This window comes from Taudactylus pleione, unplaced genomic scaffold (assembly GCF_031769625.1).
Source record: "Taudactylus pleione unplaced genomic scaffold, aTauple2 ptg000435l, whole genome shotgun sequence".
Lineage (NCBI taxonomy): Eukaryota > Metazoa > Chordata > Amphibia > Anura > Myobatrachidae > Taudactylus > Taudactylus pleione.
The window spans coordinates 370726-395291 of NW_028284837.1; the positions used below are offsets into that span (position 1 = coordinate 370726).

The 24566-nt window shown below is 40.5% G+C and overlaps 1 pseudogene; it reads left to right on the top strand.

Annotated features, from left to right (window-relative positions):
• Positions 1-23662, top strand: part of LOC148505872 (extracellular calcium-sensing receptor-like) — a 47073-nt pseudogene extending 23411 nt beyond the window's left edge.
• The last annotated feature ends 904 nt before the right edge of the window (positions 23663-24566 follow it).

Below are 24566 nucleotides of genomic sequence, written 5' to 3' on the forward strand. Positions count from 1 at the left end.
TGTATGAGGGTTTTAGTACCATCCTGGGTGAGATAGGATCTAATCTTGGAAATATTTTTGAGATGGAAACGACAGGACTGCAAAAGGTTCTGGATATGTGGTGTGAAGGAGAAGGATGAGTACAGGATAACTCCAACACAGCGTACCTTGGGACTAGATTAGATAGTTATGCCATCAATTGATAAAGAAATAGCAGGAAGTGAGGTTTTATGGGAGGGTGGGAAGACGATCAGCTCTGTCTTAGGCATATTAAGTTTAAGAAATTGCTGGGACATCCAGGAAGAGATAGCAGAGAGACAGTTGGAGATACGAGTCAGAAGAGAGGGTGAGAGATCAAGGGAGGAAAAGTAGATTTGAGTATCATCAGCATAGAGATGATAATGGAGGTCAAAAGAGCTGATGAGTTCACCTAGAGAGGAAGTATAGAGGGAGAATAGGAGAGGTTCAAGAACAGAGCCTTGGGGAACACCTACTGTAAGAGGCTGTGGAGGGGAAAAGGAGTCACGAGAGGAAACCAAGAAAGATTGGTCAGAGAGGTAGGAGGACAGCCAGGAGAGGGCAGAGTCACATAGACCAAGGGAGTGAAGGATATGCAGCAGGAGAAGGTGGTCCACAGTGTCAAAAGCAGCAGAGAGATCAAAGAGAATGAGCAGGGAGTAGTGGCCTTTGGATTTGGCAGCAAGGAGGTCATTGCTGACTTTTATGAGGGCAGTTTTAGTGGAGTGGAGAGAACGGAAGCCAGACTGAAAAGGTTCAAGGAGGGAGTGGGAGGAAAGAAAAGCAGTAAGGCAGTTTTAGAAAATCTGCTTAAGGAGTTTGGAGGCAAAAGGGAGGAGAGAGATGGGTCGGTAGTTAGAGAGAAGGTTAGGATCAAGGGTAGGTTTTTTAATAATGGGGGAGACCAGGGCATACTTGAATGCAGAAGGAGCAGTGCCTGATGAGAGGGAGTGGTTAATGATCGGGGCAAGATTGGAGCAGGCAGAAGTAGAAAGGTAGCAGAGGAGGCGGGAGGGGATAGGATCAAGGGTTGAGGTGGATGGGGGGAGGGCCGGATGAGGGTCATGACTTCCTCTACAGATACAGGGGAGAAGGATGTTACAGTTGGTAAAGGTGATCTGGGAAAGGTACACCTTTGATACTGTCAGCTCCTTAAGGACAGCTCATGGTGGCCTCCCACCCTAGTAACAAGCAAGTGGTGGAACAGAAGCCACAATGGTTCTGAGTTGCACACAAGTGGCAATGCAGATCAGGTGGATTTCAGCATACTGTGCACATGCCAAAAAAATGAAATCTTCTTCTGGTTATGTACCAGTTCAAGTGTGTACACATGGATAGTGATCACTAAGGATTGATCCATCCATTGATAGATCACACTTTCCATGAAATGGGGATTTCTGTAATTGGGTGGTGATTGCATTGAACTTTGGTGTCTCGTGGCTGTGTCATAGGAGCATTATGGACATGAAAGAAGACATCCTTGCTTGATCGTAGAATATAGAGATGGGAGAGCTGGATAATTTGCACCCAGCATGGGGCTGATTTAAGTCCCGAAACTAATAATGATGAAAGCAGATGTAAGCACAGTGGGCGGGATAAGCTCCCACAAGCAGCCGCACAAAGGCGAATACTCGCATTACCATTAACTAGTAAGCCGGCTGCCATGGATGTAACAGAAGAGCAGGTGCAGATGCATCTGACTGGGACACTGGACCATAACCTCTAACCTTGTAACCTTAAAGCAACCCCTCAAAGAGCAATGTGGGGGAGAATGGAGATGCCGGTTTGGCTTATGCCTCATAGACTTTCGGTATCAGCACAGTGAAAACCAATCCCGGTGCTAGTATACTTATTTTTGTCCCATGAACATGGTAGGAGTCATGAGATTAAAATAAATCACCTATTTGTTGGGTTCTTTAAACATTTTCGGGGTTTAACCGCATTTTCCGTATGTACCATCACCGGCTCTCCAATGTGGAGGGTAACGCCTATGGGAGGATATTATACTTGCTTCTTTTTTCCATTTGAAAATATTACAATATTGATCTATACAAGTGGTATTATGTTATATGTTTTATATGTCTGTGTATGTTATTAATTAAGTGTCTCTGTTGAGTTAGATATGGTCATCAACTTATAGATGACTTATCATTTTAATTGCTCTTATTAAAAGTTATGTTTTAGGGGCTAATATATATTCCTAGCTGCCCCTCTGTCTATATTTATTAAGAGTGCTCACAAAAAAGAGTTTCTTTTTCTTATTTTTTTTTATACTACACTGCATGTGACTCTAGTGAGCACCGCCACTCTATCTATTATATTAGTATTTGTATTTCATATTATAGTGCACTTAGTGGCTTTGCTATGTACTGTTTAATATAATACTATACTAATTATAGCCTGTGCGACGTATTTCCCTTTCCCTGTATTCCCTTTTATTGCCTATGGGCTTCTACCATATCGCGATCGGCTCCCTCCCAGCATGCCCCGCAGTTGCCGCGTCAGTCTATGCATGCGCAGATGGACTCCCGGGACATAAACCCAGAAGTCCACAGCGAAGAGCGGGTCACAAAGGACAGCTCTTATCGGAAGAGCTCTTCTTTGCGGTACTGATCGCATATGTTGGCACATATGCGATCAGTAGGGATGCGGTGACTGGCGGTAAGTAGCGCCACTGTTAGTACATCCCAGCCCAGGGGTGATAAGGGAAAGAAACTGCACCATGTACTGTGCTCCAATTGGACTGGGTGGGAAATATGAAAAATACTACTACTAGTCACGGTACCTTAATTGCGGATTGTAGTAAATAGAGTCCATTATCAACTACGCCTTGAAGACATCGTCTACACGACATAGGGATTTATACATGAAGATATCAGGGCTTTTCATGGCTCTGTTCTAAATAGGAAAGGGGCTTATGTGGAGAAATCGAAGAGTGATTGACAGGAAGCACCATTCTTACTGAATAAGGCTCTGCGTCACACACAGATATACAAGTGTCACATATCAAATTAATCAGCACAGGTTCCTGGTGCTTGCGACTTAGACACATGTTCGGCAAAAAAATAGGCATGACTGTAGCAGTGTTACACGGGACCTGACAGCTCACTCATGCCAGACACATTGCGCTCTATGGCGTATTGAGGCTATATGAGCAAGGACACATCTGTATAGGGGGGGATTAAATTAGACCCGTTAACAGCTGTCCTAGTCACATCACATCATAAATAATAACCATTTTCAGGCAAAAAAGACACAGAAACAATGCCCGGTGCTACCAGAGTCGCATGGTACCTGGCGCGTCAAGACGAGTACTTGGCACGACGGCATCAAGAATGTATGGGCACACATCTCTATGCAGTTGCACAGCTAAACAAATTGTCAGATTAAGGCCGTATTCAATTAGTGGCAAAAACGGCCATTATTCGACAAAAAGCGGCAATATTTTTGCCAAAAAAAAGGCGTAAATTTGGGTGAGAAAAAATAAAAACATCCATTACAGTCAGATACATCACCTTTACAGTTGCAGGTTGTTGGTTATATTTTTTAGTACCACTGTGAAGAAATTGATATAATCCATGCACAGTTTAAAATTGGCATTAATTCCTTCACTGCATGGCATAAGTGGTGATCATCCTCCAGATGTCCCTACCTTCAAACTAGGGGCCCGATTCAGACCCATTCGCTAGGCTGCTGGTCATTTTCGTTTTCTGTGCATGCGTATGCATCACAGTGTGCGTGCGCGAGCCAGTCATTGCGATTGGGAAGCGGTCACCCAGGAGACACAGATGGCCTGCTAGTTTGAGTGACAGAATGTGCCGTTTGTGGGTGGTGACAGGGGAAGGTCTTGGAAAACGGGTGAGTGGTGGTGCAAACGCAGGCATGTCTGAGTGTCAAAACGGTGTTTTTTGGGCGTACATAATTAAAGGGGAGCGTCATTGTACACATCACCTGGCTGTTTAAAACCCTGCAGTATTCACAGTGCTGGCGGTATTGTAGAGTCAACCACAAGCACTGCGTATGCCTCCAATGGTTCTCGATGTTACCGATTGTTAAATACACTTCCTGGAGATGACGTGTGCTGTGAAGGGAAAGTGGGCTTCATTAGACTGGCCTGCGATCGCATTGCCGCCGCACGCTAAGACATAGTGGGCATCCTGATGTCTTGCTGTGCGATCGCGGGATTTGCATATTCGGCTCCCTGATGCCTGCGTGCGGAAGCAGCTTAGTAAGGGGTCTGAGGGCCTGATTCAGAGCCGTACGCTCTGACCAGTGCGCTCGCTCTGAATCAGTGCCCTCCTCCCTAAAAATGGAGCGGCCTCTTGGACGCTCGCATAGCTGTGGGTTACCACCACAGCTTATGCGAGCGTCCATGATGATGGTCACGATGGTCAAGACCATCGCGACCATCGGGCTTGCGATGAGACCCTGCGGTAGGGTCTCGCTGCCGCAAGCCCAGGAGTGATTTCGGAGCCAAAATTACTCCCACTGACATCACTAGTGATGTCAGTGGGGCCGGACTCAGACGGTAGGCGTTCCCATGGGAACGCCTCCGTCTGGCAGCCACGCCCCCAGAACGCCCACCAAAGGGGGCGTGCTGTCACTCACCATCGACAGCACGCCCCCTTTGGTGCGAGACCCCGAGCGACGTATTCCTCGTCGCTCGCCGGGTCTCGCACATGCGCACAACGGAGCTCCCGCCGTTGTGCGCATGCGCATTCGCCCAACATCGACCCGCTAGCGAGCGACCTTCGGTCGCGAGCAGGTCTGAATGACCCCCTCAATCAGGCCCTAGGTTCCCCATTACCAGATATTGTCTGATGTTCAATTTAACCTACATTGCAGAAATAGTCATTTACTAAAGGCTAAACTCTGCCAACATTGCTCCACTTGAAAAGGAAAAATCAGTTGAGAACACCTGAAGCTCAGATGATAACATGTTTTTGGACACAAAAATAAGAAGAGAAAGATAATTAGTTTTGAGGGTGCACTAGCGACCACAAAAATATAATTTAAAAGTTATAAACTTTATTTGGTATGTATTCAATATATAAGTCCTTATTTATAGAAACGGAATGACACAGACAATGGTTGTTTTGGTGAACATATATTTTAATACACTTTACTAATTTTCATTCCTTTTTTCATGTTCTTTCGTTTTATATTCCACCTATTTTAACTTATAAGGGCTGATATATTTAATACATACCAATAAAGTTTTAAATTATATTTTTGTGGTCGCTAGTGCACCCTCCAAACTACTTACCTTTCTCTTCTTATTTTTGTGATATATGTAAAAATTGAGTAGTGGGTAACACCTCATAGAAGCCATATAACTACACGGTAGAGACATGTATCTACAGACATGTATAAGGACCATTGAAGATATTAGTTAGGATAAATACACTGGTGCAAGATTCATTCTTGTCTTGATTTTGATGTTTTCGGACCCATACACCATCAGTCCAATACAGCATTGGTCCAGCCTTTTGCCATAGACATCAACAGGACCTGGAAATTTACTAAGGATTCATTTATTTGTTATAATGGGCGAAACATAGTGCAAATCGTCCGCAAAAGACGCCAAATGGAATTCTCAAGTAGAACACCTTTTTCAATTCGAGTTTGACATATGAACATACTTAGCCATAACTGATAACTCTGCATGCACGGATCAGGGAAATCCATGATAAATGTATCTGTGTGTAAAGAGAACAAAACACAGATGCACGGATGGATCTGCCTGTACTTCTGTGTGTCAAAAAATTAAAACCTGTGTAAAAATAAATAAAAAAAGGCATGACACCCCCCACAAAGAACAACCAGACATACAGGGGACAAACAACATAAGGGTCCCCTGTATGAAGCACAACCAGCACCAGGCTATTCATAACCAGGCCTGATTGCCAAAATGCAGGGGACAAATGACGTAGGGGTCCCCTGTATTTAGAGCAACCAGCACTGCCCTCTAATCCGCTCCTGGTTCTGGACAAAAAACGTAGTGGTCCCCTATATTATTTTCCATAACCAGCACCAAACTCTTTCTAGCAGGGGTAATGGTAATGCCACAGCCAGGGGAAGACTTTCAGCGGGTCCCCCGGCCAAAGCATTACCCCTGCCCACTAGTCAGCCCGGGCTAGGGATCCCTGGGGAGCTTGTTACCCCCCCCCCCAATAAAGCCCCCCCCTATCAAGGGCATTCCAGGCTTGAACTGCTAGCCCAGGGCTATACTCAGCACCCCTGGAACAGGTTGATTATGTAGAGCACTACAGTTTACTCCTACACTCCAAAAATATACTGGAAGGTTAATTGGCTCCCAACAAAAAAATGAACCCTATTGTGTAAGTATTTGTGTGACCATACAGTAGATTGTAAGCTCCACTGGGGCATGGACTGATGTGAATGGACAAATATTTTCTGTAAAGTGCTGCGAAATATATGTGTGTTATTTAAATAACTGGTAATAAATAAATAATCATCTCTTTCATATTTTGTCCCTCTTTAATAGTTATTGTCTGGTGATCACCAGACCATGGCTTAAGCAGCCCAATATGGCCTACCATTGTTTATACTAAAAAAACCAATTGCATTAATTGAGGGGACACTTTATTTTATTTTAGACAATATTGGGGAGATCTGGGCTGTAGATGCATGCAGGTCCGATGGGTGACATTGTCGCTTCGTCGCTGCCTGTCGCTTATGAGGTTGGTACACGCTAGACATCGTCTAGTGTTTACCGGCCTTATGAGAGATCAGTCTGTGACTCAGTGAGTGTAACAGGAAAGGATCATCCTTCCACAGTATGTTCCCATTGTTTTGGGGAATCTATTAGATGCCTGTAAATCCTCAGCTTATCTCAATTATCTCTGAGGTATACTTCATTCATAGACCTCTATACTTACAGTATATGGGAGCCTCAATTATCAGCAACAGACTATAATGTTCTTACCTGAGGAACACTTCATGAACAGACCTCTATACATACATGGGAGCCTCAGTTATCAGCTTCAGACCATGTGCTAACCTCTCTGAGATACACCTCATGCACCAAACTCTACACATACTTGGGAGCCTCAGTTATCAGCTACAGACCATGATCTAACCTTTCTGTGGTACACATCATGCATAGACTTCTATACATACATGGGAGCCTCAGTTATCAACTACAGACTGATGTTCTAACCTCTGAGGAACACTTAATGCACAGACCCCAATACATACATAGGAGCTTCAGTTAAAATGTATTGCATAGACCTCTATACATACATTACATGAGAGCCTTGCTTACCGCGCCTGCCATTTACTGTGACTGAGATCATAACTCTAGTGAGATGCTGACTTCTTCAGGACAGGATGTTAGGAAAAACTATTTTTTATGTAATATAGATGTATCTCCAGTGCTCTAACTATATAGACACTCAATCTAATGTCCTCAACATAGTGATAGGACATAATTCCTCATTAAGTTAAAGACAGTTTTATAGAAGCTGAAGTAAATCCCTTGATGTTGGAGTGTGTGGGGGGTTACACTATGCCGCCTAGCTACAACATTTCCTTCAATACTATCACAAGGCAAACGAGGCAATCATAAGTGCACAGACAAAATAATTATTAATCAAATGGTATAAGCTCCCTTAAGGAGAACAATATAGTGATAACAATAAAGAAATACTGGCAGTCAGATGCCATCCGTCAAAATGCTTACAGCTGCATCCCCATGCTCGGTATCATGACAGGGGTCGGGTAAGTATGCTAACCCTCCCCTCTTCTCCCCCTAACCCTCCCCTCTTCTCCCCCTAACTCTCCCACCCTGCACCCTAATCCTCCCTGTTAGTGCCTAAACCTAACCCTACCCCTTTAGTGCCTAAACCTAACCATCCCCCCTTAGTACCTAACCCTAAATCCCCCCAGTGGAGCCTAACCCTAATCCCCCAGTGGTGCCTAACCTTAGCCTTCCCCCCAAAGTCGAACCCTAACCCCTCATCAAGCTTAAACCCAACCCACCAGGATTTCAATACCAATGTTTAGTCCTGTGTCGGGATTCTGATGCCGGGACTTCAACTGCCAGCATCCAGTCCGCCGGCAAATTGACTACATCCCTTTTAGCATGATACAATAAATATATATATATGCATTATAATTTATAACCATAAATATTTATTGATGGAACTTGTGTATTAAGGAAACGCTATGTATGTGCTTAGCAAATTGAGAGACAGTTTCTTTCAATAAAGAAAGATCAATTAAAAATATCAGGTTTAATTCCTTGTGTTTGGAGGAATCCTACTAACCTCTCTGGCCTACTAAGAACACAAAAAGAACCGAAGCAGTGCGGGAGGATCAGTTCATACTCAGTAAGGTAGAAGAACACCATAACACACCCTTACAACACCAAATGGGGTATCATAGAAAGAAAGAGAGAAAGTCAGAGAGAAATAATGTTACGCTAGCTTCATGTGTCCTCGTCATGAGATTAATGTATTGTTATCGCTGTATCACTATATTTTCATTTCCTTCAGATCAGCCCATTTTCCAGTGCTTCTCTGCTGAGTAACCGGAAAATGTTTCCATCTTTCTTCAGGACTGTTCCAAGTGATAAATTCCAGGCTATAGGACTGGCTCAGCTTGTTTTGAGCTTTGGTTGGACCTGGATTGGTCTCGTGGCTACAGACAATGATTATGGTCTTCTGGGAATTCAGCCAATAAAACAAGAGATAACCAAGGTTGGAGCATGTGTAGCTTTTACCGAATACATTCACATGGCACAACCAGATCGCAACACTCCACATATAGTGAAGGTTATTAGGGAGTCAACAGCTAAGGTGGTTGTTGTATTTTCTGCTGATTTTGATTTTGTTCCTGTTGTGAATGAATTGCTGAAGCAGAAAATCTTAGGGAAGGTTTTTATTGGAAATACTGGCTGGTCCAGGTCCACTTTACTATCAAGTAGAAATTATTTTCCCATCCTATCTGGCACCCTTGGATTAGCTGGTGATAGTTATGTGGTCCCAGGATTAAATAAGTTCCTTAGTAATATACGTCCATCTCAGTCTATGGTGGAGAACTGGAAGAACTTATATTGGGAGAAAGTTTTCAGATGCAAATTTCTTTATGGGAAAAATGCTACAAGATCTCTGCAGACCCCAATAAAAGAATGCACAGGAGAAGAGAAGTTAGATGATGTCAAGAACAGCTCCACCTACATCCACAGCTTCAAACTTTCTTATTCAACTTATTTGTCTGTAAAAGTTTTAGCTAAAGCTTTGAATGATCTGAAAAGCACCAAGGAGGGTGAAGGGCCTTTTACAATTGGGACCTGTTCAGACATTTGGAATTTCAAACCATGGCAGGTAAATATACAAATCAGGGTCAGGAGAGTGTCAGTGACTGTCATCATCCTCATTCTCACCTTTGCACCTTACCTCGAAAACCCAGTCATGAAAGGGATTTCCCAGTTATATACCAATCACTTTTTGCTTGACTGTAGGTGACCTTACTGTACTAGACAATTTTATAATGCCAACATCCCCCCAATAGACCTTTGGAAATAGTAGAACTGTAAGTGGCTGAATGTGAAGATCTGCATGATTACATATACCTTTGTACACTCTTCTGAGTATATGCAGAGTTATGCAATGACAAAAACCATGACAACTCTATATGAGCCTCATGTCATCCATATTTATATTAATTATGATTGACATAAAACACAGCATTTTCTATTTAGCAACAGCTGATCTAATTTCAGTGCAAAGCATTCCTAAAATATTATCCTGGTGCCATTTGGCTTTTTTCCAGAACTTTAAAATGGAAAAATGAGTGTGAGCTTCATGTTGCCTTCTTAAGCTTGGTACACATTAGATGACATGTCGGTCGATCCAGCAGATTGGCCAGTGAGTACCCACTATGGATGACCATGCTCTCTCCCCCAGGTTATCCATCTGGTCATTTCATCGGCCAGCATGTAGGGCCGATGGAACGACCAAGCTGCCAATGCCAGGCAGATGAATGGAGCCAGTACCCAACATTCTGGTCAGTCGGGCACCAGATCATGTAGTGTGTACCAGCCACCCAATATTTTAGCCCATTGGCCATCGCAACGCTGGGTACAATCATGGGTAAGTGTGTACCCAGCTTTACTCTGATCGGTTTAGCTATATTCAATATCGTGCAACAAGAGCCATGATTGTGAAACAGAAAGTGCATTTATTTTATCCTTCTGCTACTTTGAACAAATGACCTACTAATTCATATACTCCTAACAGCTCACGCACTACATAAGGAAAGTCAGACCCACACTAAGTAGTGATGAATACATTTTCTTGGATGGGAATGAAGAAACACCTGCAGTCTATAGTGTTGTGAACTGGCAACAGAGTCTTGAAGGGACTGCAAAGATAATGAAGATTGGCATTTATAATAATACAGCAGTGCTTTCTAATGAAACGCTGATCATCAATTCAAGTTTATTGCTGTGGTCTATGGGAGATAAACAGGTTAGATTCTATATGAAACTCTTTCTCTCTATGGGTGTTTTTTTCTCCAACCTGGTTTTGACTTTTAAAGAATTTCCATTTTAAATCAATTGGTTAACTAGCCAACATACTGTGACTACCTGCAACTTTCTGGCTTTTATATGTACACAGACCCCTGTATTTTGGTTTTAGCTCTAAATCATTGTCGTATTTTGGCAAAACTACCCTCTAATGTTTTAGTTTTGGATCTGGATTTCTTTAAAAATGTATTTAAAAAAACAGCTACAGTAAAATCATGTAACTTTGACCTGTTTTTGATCCTACATTATTATTTACATCAATAACATTAATTTCCAGTTAATTTTGACCACTTCACAGTTCACAATATTGTTTTCACTAATATTGGCCAGAGGCTGCAGTGAGCTGGCTGGCTAAACTAAGCAACAGTTTCAGTGGTACAAACACACAACAGTTTAAAAGAATATAGCACATCTTGGAAACATAGTGGCACAGCAGTTTAATAAACTATACGACCCTATATAATGTTTTCATTAATTAAGTAAAATCCTTGAAGAAAAAATTAGATATCACAGACACACTTCTCCAAACAGCAAATCACAGACCTCAGGCCAATACAGGAGATTTAAGTAACAGCCTTGTACAAAATAAAAAAAAAATTAATAACTTAAATAGTTGAAATGGTTTATTAAACAAAGGTATGCTCCCTGCCCCCCAAATCAGTAACCAGCCCTGTATCTCTGAGCCTGGTCTAGCACTGAAAAATAAAAATAAAACACAAACAACATGGGGTTTCCCCTATTTCGCAGTAACCAACACCAGTCTGAACCAGCCAGGATGGGGATAATGCTACAGCAGGGAGACAAAGAGCATGGGGTCCTCCTACCATAATGTTAACCAAAGGCTGGAGTCCCTTGGAAACTTGGGACCCCTCAAAATGGGGTCCTCCCACCAAAGGAACAAGCAGCCTTATCTTTGGGTAAGTGGATAATGGTAAGTATTTAATTTTGTTTTTACAGGCAGCCCACATCCCTGCAAGCCTGTCACGGCACTTATAGACCAACAAGTGCCAGTATGCCCCAAAATTTTAAGAGCTCCTGTCAGTTGTAGTCCATATGTAAAAAATATATATAAAAAAAAAGTTATAACACACACACCAAAATTTGTGTACATTTATTTATGTACTTTCTAAAGCTGTCATATTTACCAAGCTCCACAGTTAGCTGCCGCACATGCATGGTCAGCGGTCCATGCATGTGCAGTAGTGCACCGGAGGTTCCAATATGGTAGTGAAGTGTCCGCTAATGCAATTACTTCACTACTAACACATCACAGGTATGGGCTCCTTTCGGAGCCCCTGTTCCTGCCTGTGTTTTTTTTTAGAGATGTGCGGTTTGGTTTTCCAGAAATCCGAATCCACCCGAATTTCATGAATCTGGGTAAATCCGAGTAGCGGTTCTAATCTCCAGAGGAGATCTGGGTAAATCAGGGTCGCGGTTCTGATCTTTTTGCAGAGAGGAATTCAAATTTTAAATCCGAATTTCGGGTTTTGGATTGCATAAATTACATGATTTTAGCTGTTTTTAAAACTTTTTAACTATTTTTTATTTAAAAAAATCCAGATCCAAAACCAAAACACTTTAGGGTGGTTTGCACAACCAAATCCAGAATCAAAACCTTGAAGAAGAAACAGATCCAAAACTTAAACCAAAACATGGGGGTCGGCGCACATCCCTAGTTTCTTTATACATTCAGGTGCTAAATAATTTCTTATTACCATGAATAGTGGTAATAAGTAATTGCAATTATCGTTTCTAAAACCGGATATTTAATAAACATGTCCTGATATGTGGCCTGTAAGTGTACACTGTTATACATTTTGTGGTTAAAGTCAGTACAAGAACAACCACTAACAAACAGGAGCCAAATATATAAATAAATCAGAATACAAATAAAATGAAATAAAAAAAAAAGTTCAAACACTTAGGGAGGAATTCAATAAGGGGCGAGTTTGGTCCCGCGAGGCAAATTCACGGTAAATTTATTTATTTATTCATTTATTTTATTTATTAGCAGTTTCTTATATAGCGCAGCATAACCATTGTGCTTTACAATTGTAAACATTAATAGAACAAAACTGGGTAATAACAGACAGATATATAGGTAGGAAGGCACTGCTCGCAAGCTTACAATCTATAGGGAAATAAGCATTGATACACAAGGATAGGTGCTATATATTGCATTTTGGTCCAGCCAGAATGCACAGTTTGCATTGTAAATTTGCATTGCGAACTACATGTGCAATTTAATTCCAAACTCGCTTCTCTATTTCAGTTTAGATTCACCTGTTTTTGTTCGCATCCCCCTGAGCAGGTATTAAGATAGGGAAAATCTTTACTTCAGGTAAAAAATTTCGGGACTTTCTTCAGAACCCCTTGAACAATCCCCCTAATGACTAATTAGGCATTTGGAATTTTTCAATTAGCTTAATTGGGCCAATAATTACATGTAATTTTTTTGGGTGAAAAAAAATGGTCTCAAATTACCCAAAAATAAACACCCCAAATTTAATGAAAGTATTTATTTTAATGAAAAATAATAGCTTTTTATGATTTTTTTTTTATTTTTACAATCAAATTACTGTAAATTTATCTTTTTTCTACTTAATTAAACAAAATTATACAGATTATTACATTATTTTACTTTTTTGTTAAATTGCACATATCAGCCATTTGACACCTTTAAAAGCATACAGTACTTTCCTTATGGCCACTAACTATCTTCTGTATGATTCTGCTAACAAAGATACCACTTTTTTCGGGTCCAGGAAGGTCTCCCCCACTTTTTCATGCTATTTTCCCTGTTTGTTTTTTGAACAATATTCACACTCTCACTGTGAGTAACACAAATTGGCATTTCTAATTAAATTTTACGTATCTCAGGTGTGCGCATAAAGCAAAGTGGGCAAATTATAAGTTGAAGTGTGAGAGTTTATTGCTTTTTGCAATCTCGCACCTAATTCAATTCCCCCCTAAAACTGACATTTCTAATACAAAAACCATTAAACATTTACTGTAAAGAAACACATTATTATGTGGTACTGTAATAATATTTAATTTTGTTTTGGCTTCAATTTAATTGTCACATTACAACTATGAGATATTTCCTGTAAACAACAAGAGAATGCAAATATTTTTTTATAGAAGGAAAAGGTTGTGCAGTTACCAATAAAACAGGTAATTCCACCATAAAAATCCCTTCCCAACTCTCACCACCTCAAATAAATGATAAAATCGCAAACTATATAATTTATCACTTTAGTGTATGTAGCTGGCCACACATCTAAAGATTAATCAGCAATTTGCTCCCAAATACTGGAAAATGGACAAAAACTGTTGTTTGAACAAATTGTTTAGATCAAACATTTAACAAACTTGTGTGACCGACCATTTTCATCTGTTTTCTGGCATTTAGGAGCAAATTGCTGATCATCATTTACTCCCATACGTTACCAGATTTTCATTCCAACCAATCAACTAGTTGGCTGGTTGGACAGATACTCTTTAGATGTGTGGCCATCTTAAAAGAATGTATATCTGGCTGTTATAGTAAAAACATTGTATCATCTGACTTGGTCCTTTGATGTCTATTTATTAACATTTAATTACACAGTGCTAGCATATGCCATTACATTTTACAATTGGGACCAAACAGAAATAAAACTAATCTGGGTAACGAACAGACAAAACATTCTGGGGCTCTTTCTGGTCCATTTGGATGGAACCCCTCTTGTGTTTGTTTGTGTTGTTTTCTTGTTCACCCTGACAGGACCTTTGTATTCCAATTATCACTTTGTTTGCACTATTAGCACTGCATTATCACCATGGGTTTATCTTCAAGGGATTATAGCACCTGCTCATTACATATTGGTGCAGCTACCTCTGCTACTGAATCGGGGTTTTCAGTCTGGATGTTCAGGTACTAGACCATTGGATGATGGACTGCTATATCTATTAGTGTATGGCTAATTCCTTGGTTGCCTGCTGTGAGGACAGGAGGCATTTGGCTGCTAATTGCAATGTCATCATGGTAAGGATATTGATTCATTTTCTACCACTTTTTTCCTATACAGGGACCTATAGTATTTGGTAACCTGATTGACTGTTGGTACAACATGATTTTTTTTCACCTCAGATCCAGTTTCCATTCCTTCCCAGCCCTTCTTTCTTTTCTTTTTTTTTTCTCCGGGACTCTTTGTGGTTCTTTTTTGTTTTGTTTCCCTGACTCTCTCTTAATGTTTTGCCCAAGTGCCTTTCTTCAGCAGTAATAAATTCTAGATGTTTTCATATTCCTTTGTGTTCTGGGCATCTAAGTCCATCCTCACCTCAAACACAGTTGCATTCCCAGGTTCTTGGGTGTTCACTGACTGGTTTAAAGGGGTTTAAGTTGGAATGCACTTAGAGATATGATGTTAGTGGAGACCATGTTCTTTTGGTTCTGGGGGTCTGAGTTGTTTACCTAGGAGGTAATGTCTTTGGAAAGTGGATGTCACTGGACTTATGTAAAGCCACTGTCAGATATTTTTAATGATCTATAGATTTGTGCCCATGGATTCAGATCTTGTGGTCTAACATAGTCGCCGTGCAGTTCCGGCATTGCCGTCATTGGTGAGAAACCATTGACTCAGCTCATCTCAGCAAAATCCAAATACATTGCTTGTGGTTTGGTGGTTAGTCATGTCCTCATTCACTGCCATAATGACAATCTTTATTAACCTTTTGGGGCCCACCTAACTGCTGTTGACTTTTCTCTTTTCTAGGTTCCTGTATGTTTTTAGGGTTTTGCTAAGGTTCCTGTTACTGTTTCTGGTGATGGGACTGTGACTCATAGAGGGAGCTTTTCCATGGTGGGGGGAGCAGATTAGCAGACTTGTGGTCCATAGCTGGTATGCTCCACTTCTCAGAAGGGAATGGCTGGGTTCTCTGGGGTCAACAACATCATCTCTCCAGATGGGTCATTCATTTGTAGGTGTAGGATGAAACCATCTGAGCTATGCAACAAGGGCAGAACACTGACACTTTTTTTGTCTTGGATGGATACAGCAGAAAGCAGGGCCTGTTTATTCTGATGCTGATCTGCCTGTCTCCTCTTTTTTACTACTTTCCTTTCTGCTATTATTTGTACTAATATTAATAAAATTTGATGACCTATTTTAATGCCAAATAGGTTGCCTTGCGTTTGTTTTTTTTTGGTTTGGATAGGGGTGTTGTATAACAGAGGACTGACTGAGGTAGCAAAGCAGCATTTGCCATTGAGGCATTTATCAAAAATGAAAGTACAGAAGAAGAAAAGAGAGAGAGGGACAGTGAGATATGCGCCCATCTCTCTATGTGTTCTCTGGGGTCTTTGCTCTGTTAGGTGCACTGCCAAGAAGTAATCCAGTTACATTACTCGATACCTGAAAGTACCTACTATAATGTTGTACTTCTCTACTAAGTACTACAATTGGCAGCTGGAATGGGCTTATTAAATTCATCAGAGTCCTTTATATATGCAAGTATTGATACAATGTCCAGTCCTTAGGTGATCAAAGTAGAGTGTGGATGCTGCTATATAACTCAGCAATATAAACAGAACCCGTATAACCCACAAAACTTGTTTCTAAACAAATGTTTTAATATTTCATTTTTGTAGAATTGAGAGCTGCTGTCATTTATGACTAAGTAAATGCTGCACCCAGAACCCAGGCTCAACTAGACTTCTACAATGATTTTTTTTAAAAAGAACATTCTTATAATTCCCAGGTCCCTCGGTCAGTCTGCAGTGAGAGATGTCCGCCAGGATCCAGGAAGGCGGCTAGAAAAGGACATCACGTCTGCTGCTTTGATTGTGTCCAATGTCTACAAGGAGAAATATCCAACCAGACAGGCAAGTCAAGGACTTCCAGATACAGAAAATAAATTGGAGCTGTTAAAACCATAAATCTGGAAGGTGTGGTAGATAATCTACGCTAAAATTGGGAAATTATATTCCCAAAAATGTTTTCAAATTCCCAACGTCCCTTCCCGCATATTATAGCCATTGTGCTATATGTCAAGTAATGTGAAGCAGAACCAGACATAAATGTGTGACCAACAGAATTGTGGGTTTGTATAAACCAATCCCCCCTTTAACTGCTCACCGTTTATTCACTGTACAAAAGAATATATATCTTTCCTAAGTCAAAAATACTACGAAGATCCATTTTATAGAACATTTTAGCAGATTACATTTTTCTATTTTCAATGAAGATTGTATTTCCAATTTGCTTTAGAATTAGAGTGTGGCCCGATATTAATTTTACATTATGTTATACATGTGGACATTCACTATGTGTCTTCTTGCTGGTTTATACAGATAATAACATTGAGATGAGGGAACTAGTAGTCAAAAGCTTATTGAGGAAGAAAAGACTGTGTGGAATATAAATGGCATCATAAATATTTTGTGGCAACATTAAGATAACTGTGAATTATGATAATGCAGAAACAATACAGTTGCCTTACCGACAGCCTACGCTTAATGGGGGCCTGACTGCGGGAGATGCACTATCTAGGTGACAAGGTTACTTAACACAGTGCATGTCCTATTAATGGGCTCCCACCCTAAAATGGGGCCTAGTATCCACCTAATACTGGCCCAATGACAATTGCTACAGGGCCTATTGCCCTTCCATTCCATGGGCCTAGTACCTGCCTACCCTAGGTGACAAGTCAATACTTACAGGGCCTAATGTCCTCTGCAGCATCGGGCCTTTTGCTCACCTGTCCATTGGCAAAATACGCTTCCAATTGGGCCTAATGCCCTCTGCAGCCTCAGGCCTATTGCCCACCTAACAGGAGCCAGTGCAATACAGGGATTAATTGCCTTGGTGACTCTTGCCTATTTCGCACCTATATAGGGACCAAATATGCTTCCTATAGGGCCTAATGCCACAGCACATTGAACATACTGTTCACCTAACAAGGGCCTTGAACAAACCTACAGATTCATGCCTACCACCATGCTCCATGTTTGCCACTGGCAGGCACCTGCCACTGCTGCCCCAACACCCACTGCAGATCCTCCAAGATTCAGACACGCCACAATGCCTGAGGGTACCGCAGGTAGCCGTGGCTTCACCCTGGAACACAAGCCAAACCCTGCTACAGAGACATGTGTGTAATAAAACTGGCTAACAAAACACGTGGGATAGGCACTTATTCATTAACATTGATAGGGGCAACAGCAAAGACGTGATAGGAAAGGAAAATTACAAACTACTTAGTTAATTAGTGATTATATTTACCAAATAATAAAGCATAATAAATGTGTACAAATGAGTGCTATCAGGTTGATAAATGAAAGTACATTAATATCCTACACTAATGACTCAATACAACATGGTTTAATAGACAATGGACCCGCATACAATGTGGACAGCCTGTGGACACCATTTCTTTGCATATTTGTTACATTGTGACATTGTACATTTTGCTAAAGCACTGCGCATAGCACTAACACACCTTCTAAAGGTAAGCAAAAGCAATGGATGATCAAGGGAAAACTAAAGGCACTAGATACAGTAAGGATAGGCCCTCCCCTGGGAAAAAGTGTCTTTGTGTAGGGAAATCGACACTTCACGGGTGGATAGAAGAGTCCAAGTGAAGGGAATCCATCCTGGATTTTGACAAGAGTAACGGACTTCAAAGGAAGAGATTAAAACGCAACACAGATAACAATTTGAATAGTGCTGTGTTCATGCGGTTGTTCCACCATCCAATGTGGCCTCATGGTACAACATGGTCAAATTCTGTGGACCCCAAGGACCATGTTATATCGATCAATCACTGCCACATTTATTACAAATTAATCCGCAAATTTTCAGTGCAAAAGAACTCACAACTTGATAAAAATGACATAAAATTTACAAGTAAAAATATAGACTAACAATCACAGTTGGAAAAAAAGCTATTCCACAACCGGCTAGTACAGCATCCAACACACCTAAACCGCTTACCAGAGGGCAGTAGTGAGAAGAGAGAATGACACGGGTATCTAGAATCAGCATTGATCTTATTCACTTTTAATAAACACCTTTTAGCAATTATTTCTATTGGCCAATGGTTCTTTCAGCTGCTTTAACCAACCTAACTAATGATCCACGGCCTAAACATTTGGAACTCCCATACCATACAGTGATGTTAAGAGACTCTTAATTACACAACAGTAAAAATGTACAAGTAACACCCATGATAAATCACTTGCTCTAAGTTATCATAGTAAAAAAAGGTGTTTGTGAAAGATCATCAGAAAAGTAAGTTCTCAAGAACCTAAACTACTAATCCTCTCTACATGTGAACCCATCAAGGATAGTATTTCCTAGTCCTCCTAAAATCTATCGCCACCTCCTTGGTTTTCTTGCTATTTAAAAGTAACTTGTTATCCTCTCCCCACTTTACAACTTGCTCTACTTCTTCCCTATAACTGTCATCATCCCCATCACTAACTAAACCCACTATTGTGGTGTCATCTGCAAATTTTACAATAGGATTAAATTCTGTACTTGACACACAATCTCATGTGTGCAAGGAATATAAAAAGGGACTTTGGGCCAGAATCAGCACGGATTGCTAATTCGATCGTGGTAGCAATTGTTCATGCAGTTCTGCTGGGAAATTATGCAAATGTGTGCAATCGCAATGCCACTGCATTACAATATAAAGAAGCCCATTTCAATTTACTCACATTCATAATACCTTGCAAATGTTACAAGTTGCGGTCACGACTTGCTTCCCTCTAGCAATTTACCTCCTTCTGGCAGTGTGGTTCCAGTTCGGTCGGTTGCTAGGCAATCTGGATGCCACAGGATGTCACGTGCTAATTCGGCATGATTGGTTCCAGCTGCTACTGGCTTCCAAGCTGTTCCATCAGCTCTCCAGCCGCTCCGTCAGCCTCCAAGCTACTACCGGCTTCCGAGCCACTCCACCATCTCTCCAACCAACTCTGTCAGCCTTCTAGCTGCTACCAGCTTCCAAGCTGCTCCACTGGATCTCCAGCCACTCTGTCAGCCTCCAAGCGGCTACCACCTTTCAACCCACTCCGTCAGCCTCCTAGCTACCACTGGCTCTCAAAGCCGCATCACTTGCTTCCAAGTCACTGCATCAACTCTTCAAATTGTACTACCGGCTTTAGCCGCACCATCGGCTCTCAAAGCCCCATCACTGGTTTTCAATCCACTGTATTGACAGTTCAAATTGTACTACTGGCTTTAGCTGCACCATTGGCATACAAAGCTGCCCCATTGGCATACAAAGCCGCATCACTAGCTTCCAAGCCACTTCATCAACTCTTCAAATTGTACTGCTGGCTTTAGCTGCATCATTGGCTCTCATTGCCACATCATCGGGCTTCCTAGCCGTATTATTGACTTTCCTCCCAGTATCTCCTGCTATTTTCTGGTTTCCAAAGGTAATCAGTGTAAACCTCTACTACTCCGAGCATTAAGTCCAGGCGGCCACTTAAGTACCAGTAAACATCTCCCAGTTCTAAGAGAACAGTGGGTGGTGTTAGGGGCAGAAGACCTCGCTAGCCTGGGTTCTAGGGGTTTACCTAGAACAGCCTAGAAAACCGTAACAGCAAGTATGTGAAAGCATTGGTAACATCGGAGCCTCATGCACAGTTACACAAGGTCAAACCTTACTCAGAAACTTTCTGTACACAGCTACACAGGCTGCATATGCCATCGGAAGGGCTAATTTATGCATGCCCCTGTAATGGCGTCCCAACGCACTGGCACGCCTGTGTTTCGCTGACCACCCCCCCATCACACCCCCAAACAGTACCTTCTGTCAATCACATGGCAAGGGGTCTGCATACTCACTGTGATTGCTTTCCCTATCACAGTGAAGGTTTTGCGCACTGCGATGCATATGCAGAACGTGAACATTGGCCATCTGCATGCGCTTTAGCACTTGCAATCCATACTGAATCGCGCCCTTACTACACAACCTTCGAGAACTCCTGTATTCACAATAGTGAATAGATGAGAGCAAGTCACCTATCCTGACCAACTGTGAATGGTCAGTCAAGAAGTCCAGCAACCAATTACATATGGACACATCATAACCAATTGCCTGAAGTTTGACAATTAGTATAGACATACAACAGTATTAAAAGCAGAACTATAATCCACAAACAACAGTCTTGCATATGAATCACTATTCTCTAGGTGATATAACACCTTATGGAGAACAATAAGAGCGGCATCCTCAGTTGATCTATTCAATCTACATGCAAATTGGAAGCAATCAAATCTTATGGGATGCCACCCTTAAGGTGTCCCCAAACTATTCACACAAAACACTTCATAATTAATGACGTGAGAGCACGATAGTCATTAAGGCATTTTTGAGGTACCAATGTATAGGATTTTACTTCATATTGTATATAGACACATCAATATACATAAAATAATAGTGTTATTGCCCCATGATCATGGTTCCTCATGCAGAGAACTTCCAGCAACTTATATGTATCAACCAAAGATGAGGATGAAGCTGAGGAGTTCATCTTTAAGACAAAAAAGCCAATGACTACAACGCGAGCTCAAAAAAAGCATCAATTCACATATGTTTATATTTACAGGACTTTCATGGCATCAGGATTGTACAATAGCAAAATGCTGAAGAATCTGCCATTATTGGGAGATGATTACACTCCATTACCCTCCATATTGTTGACACTGATTGTCCACATAGTTTTTTGTATAGAGGTATTCCGGCGCTCCCAAGAATCAGTGTTAATTTGGGGAAAAAAAGAGAATGGAAAAAAAATAGTGTAAATCTGTGATAAAGAAACAAAAAGGAAAGTATATAGACATATACTCACCCTTTATAGGTGAGATCAGTACAATGGACACAAATCAACACCATGGTCCTAAGGTGGTTGCAATAGCAATGATGAATCGATCTGGATGGATCTCAAATCCTGACAGTAGTTGTTATGTGGAGAAAATAAAACATGCCTCCATAGTGCAAATCGGTTGTCATCAAGTCAGAATAATAGTAAATAATATCCTGCTCACCTTATTCCAATTGCATAAGCACCTTAGACATTCATTTTAAATACCAATGTCCGTCAGTAATGAAAAAATATATATCTCTTAAAAATAATTACATATGGACACATCATAACCAATTGCCTGAAGTTTGACAATTAGTATAGACATACAACAGTATTGAAAGCAGAACTATAATCCACAAACAACGCATTTCACAGACCCTGTGTCTGCTTCTTCAGGCTGAGGAAGCAGACACAGGGTCTGTGAAATGCGTTGCTGCTATTGGTGCCTTCTTCACATTTTTTACATTATGGTTTGGCACTATTTATGGTTATTTTATCATCTATAATTATATTATATTTTATATTTTTATTGATTTTCTTTTTTTGTATGACCATATATGAAATTATTTTAATGGAAGTTAAATAAAATTATTTTTAAGAGATATATATCTACATTGCCAGTCAACAGAGTAGGAAGTCTGAAGCTGTGGCCAGAGTATACTGTGTCCTGGAGGAGCGACAGCTGGGGCATGAGAAAGTATCAATTTGCCATAAAGGCTTGTTACACTATGATAATATCTTGAAGAATCTGATATAAAGAACACATAGGAGAGCAGGCACAGATAAAAAAAATGGTAGAACCCTACATTTGTTCTTAGACTGCACAGAGATATGTATGTAATTGAACTCTTGATCACTTTGATTAATTGACTGACTCTAAATAAATATATACATTAGGTACTGTGGGGTCTATTTACTAAGCAGTGTTAGGAGAAGTGAAAAGTGAAGAGTGAAAAGTGATAAGGTGACAGCCAATCAGCTCCTGTCATTCTTCAAACACAGCCTGTGAGTTGGCAGTTGGCTGGCACCTTATCACTTTTCACTCTTCACTTCTCCTAACACTGCTTAGTAAATAGACCCCTGTACAACATTAACATGAAGTAATGTGTTAATGTACTTCTATTGTTTATACTTTAATTATGTGTAGGAAATCAAAAAGATAAACTCAGTTGATTTTTTTTAACATCATGCCATCATCATGACATTATATAAATATATATATATATATATATATATATATATATAGACGTGTAACAGCATAATATATTTTCTATATTGCAGATTCAGCTAACTGCATCAGGTGTCCTTGGGATCAGTGGCCAAACCATGAAAAATCCAGATGTCTCCCAAAATCCATGGAGTTTCTATCTTATGAAGATGCATTGGGTGGAACTCTAGCTGCAATCAGTATAATATCCTCACTAATCCCTGCTTTTATTTTGGGGCTATATATCTTGTATAGCCAAACTCCTATAGTGAGAGCCAGTTATTACTCTTTAAGCTGTCTTCAATTGGTATCACTATGTCTCTGCTTCTTGTGTTCTTTAGTATTCATAGGTTACCCCGATCACCTGAAATGTCGCCTGCGTCAGATACTGTTTGGCCTGGCCTTCACTTTGTGTGTCTCCAGCATTTTGGCTAAGACTATCATGGTAAATATTGCTTTTATGGCCACTAGACCAGGCGGCAATCTGAGCAAGTGGTTGCACCCCCAAGTGTCCTACATGATTATTTTTGCCTGTTTCCTGTTACAATTCATTATTTGCATGACACAGTTCTCCGTATCTTCTCCATTCACACAATATAACACTGATACGAAACCTGAACTCATCATCATTGAGTGTGATGTGGGCTCCCCCATTGCATTCTGGACAATGCTGAGTTATCTGTTTCTTCTGGCTATTATAAGCTTCATTGTAGCCTTCCTGGCTCGAAAACTCCCTGACAGGTATAATGAGGCCCAGTGTATTACTTTCAGCATGTTGGCCTTCCTCAGTGTCTGGGTCTCCTTTATCCCAGCCTCCCTCAGTGCTGAAGGTGAAATGACTGTGGCCATGGAAATATTTGCCATCCTGGCATCTAGTTGGGCTCTGGTGATCTGTATGTTTCTTCCTAAATGTTTCATCATATTGTTCAGAGCAGATCAAAACTGTCAACTTCTTATAATGAAAACTAAAGATTAGGATAAATTCAACAGTTATAAACAGAAAAAGTTCCAGCAATGCTTTAAACCTCCTATTGACCCATAGCCTTAACCTAGATAAGCTTAACCATAAAAATAACATAACAAAAGACAGAGATTTGAGTTTGATTAATTGGAATTAGATTTATTAAAATCAGTCAATTAATATTAAGTAGGATCGGTGGCCAAAACAACATCGCCCCACAACTAATTCCTACCATAAGGACTGGGAACTGGAGTTATAACACTCACCCAGGCATCACCAGGTCAGATTAACAGAGGAAAACAGTCCTTATCTGGGTGCCTTTTGACATATGTGGATCAGTTGGACAATCTAGAAGTTCATATAAGATATTCTCTCTCTTCAAGGTTTCTACCATGTATACAATATAGTGTAGTATTTTAGTGTACATGCAAATGTTAAGTGATTCCAGATCTCCAGTACCCACACCAATGTAGATATGCCAATTCACTTTGAGGTATAGCTTTTGGTATCCTACTTACTAGAATGTTAGCAAAATGCTCGCGTGTCCTATATTCTTTTCCCATATTCAGGCAAATAATATCCTCTGCAAATTAGCCATATATGTAATGGAAGAAAAAAAAAATCTACATAACACTATATATATATATATATATATATATATATATATATATATATATATATATATATATATATAAATGCACACACTACCATTCAAAAGTTTGGGGTCACTTCGAAATTTTCTTATTTTTGAGGGAGAATCATTGTTATTTTCAATGAGGATAACATTAAATTAATCAGAAATACACTCTATACATTATTAATGTGGTAAATGACTATACTAGCTGCACATGTCTGGTTTTTAAAAGAATATCTACATGGGTGTATAGAGGCCTGTTTCCAGCAACCATCACTCCAGTGTTCTAATGGTATATTGTGTTTGTTAAGCACATTAGAAGACTAATGAATGATTAGAAAACCCTTGAAA